Source organism: Miscanthus floridulus, chromosome 5 (genome assembly GCF_019320115.1).
Source record: "Miscanthus floridulus cultivar M001 chromosome 5, ASM1932011v1, whole genome shotgun sequence".
NCBI classification, from domain to species: Eukaryota; Viridiplantae; Streptophyta; class Magnoliopsida; order Poales; family Poaceae; genus Miscanthus; species Miscanthus floridulus.
In genome coordinates, this window is record NC_089584.1 from 89,219,025 (window position 1) to 89,221,126 (window position 2,102).

Sequence of the window (2,102 nt, forward strand, 5' to 3'; positions counted from 1 at the left end):
CAGAAGTGACCGAACGCTGGACCGGACACTGAAGGAAAGTGACCGGATGCTCTGATCAAGAGGCTCGGCAAACAGGCGTCAGCAGCAGTGACCGGACGCTGATGGCAAAATCGACCGGATGCAGGACAACAGAGTCCGATCGAGTACAGAGAGGTTCCAGAGCGGCGAAAATGCGACCGGACGCGTCCGGTGGCATGTGACCGGACGCTGGCAGCGTCCGATCAATAGTTCGTGGCTCCAACGGTCGGGATGACCAAACGCGTCCATTCAGGACGTGATCAGCATCCGGTCAGTAGTAGAAAAGTGGGATTTCATCCCTAACGGCCACTTTCTCAGTGGGGCTTATAAATACAACCTCCAACCGGCCAAATAAGTGAAGCGGAGCTGAGGAAACATACCAAGGGTATTGATACACCATTTTAGTGATCTCCACTTGCATAGTGCTTAGTGTTTCATTAGGTGATTAGCATAGGTGCTTTGCGAAGTGCTTAGGTTGATTAGACCACCGCTTATGCGCTTGCTCTAGGTTTAGGCCTAGTGTTTAGTAAGGTTTGCATACCTCTTACCACTCGGTGCTTGCACGCACCATTGTTGTACATCGAAGGGGCTTGTAGTCTTGCGAGATCACACCAACCGCATTTGTGGTGTGGCCGCCACCGTTGTACCGGAGGGAACAAGGCCCGCGGAGAAAAGCATCAATCTAAAATTCTAAATGCTTTGAACCACATACATATGTAGAGCATAAAGATGAGGATTTAGATCAATTTTCCTCATTGAGTACTATGTATACCCGGAGAAAGATTTAGTTTGCATATTAGTGAGACCTTTTATTTTTCAAAACGTTTTAGGTGCGGATCATTTCAAATTCGTCTGTGTGGAAAATATCTAGCATGAAGCATGGAGAAAACTTGGTTCTGTGGATTTTGCACCTTCAGTGAGTAAAGGGTGCTCAGGGGAGCCATTGAACTAGATTGGATCAGGCAAGCAAAGAATTCTCGCGTCTTCTTTATTACTTGCACAATGTTGGTTTATGTGAAACTGGTGGCTAGTACGCAGTACGAGAGGAGGAAGCTACATACTAACATACACGACTGGAAATGGAAATCACATCATCTTTTTTTGCAAAGCTGTATATAATGTTGTATATTGTGAAAGCATCTAGGCCCCTAGTTGGGTTTCAGTGATTAATGACAATACGTGATTACTATGACTAACGTGTGTTTTGCAAAGGCAATTAAGTTAGGTCATGGTAATGGAGATCGATTGGGCTATCATGGTGGTCATGCCCCTACGATGGAAATCATTTCGGTTTTCAAAGGATGGACGACAAGATTAAGGATGGACTAGTTCTAAGTATTGATTAGAGTTGAAGAGACACTTAGAGTAGTTTAGAACTTTATTTTTCCTTTGGCCATACTATTAAGGGGGGTATGGACGGGTAGCTTGACCTAGGTGAGTCTAGTAAGTTAGGTGTGGTGCACACTTGCTAAATCTAGCACTAGGTAGCTCCTAAAAAGCCCTTAGATCCATTGAAGCAAACTTCATTCACATATGATTGAGAGTTGGAAGTGAATGGAGGGTCAAATATTGATCGGACGCTGGCTCCGGGGTGACCAGACGCTGGCGCAGAGTTCGATCAGTTCATTTGATCAAGGTGAAATCGTCTGGTGTGACTGGACGCTGAGAGGTGAAGTGACCGGACGCTGAGTCCTAGCGTTTGGTCGACTCCAGTAAGGTTCTAGAGAGGGAAAATCATGACCTAGACGCTATCCAGCGTCTGGTCACAACTTAAGCACTAGAGTTCAGGGAGAACTGACCGGAGCGTCTAGTCACCCCACAGAGGCACATAACGGTTCGTTTTTCAAGCCATTGTTATAAATACTTCCTCCATTCGTGTGTGGGGATACTTTTGCTCATTTCAACAACTGAGAAACACCTTTGAGAGTGCCAAGAAGAGCAAGGTCCTAGTGAGGTGATTGAGATTTGAGAATCCCAAAGAGAGCCCTCATTAGTGAAAGCAAGAGTAGCAAAGTATGCATCTACCCTTCTCATTAGGCTTGTCGTGGTCAAGTGAGAGTTCGTGCTTGTTACTCTTGGTGATC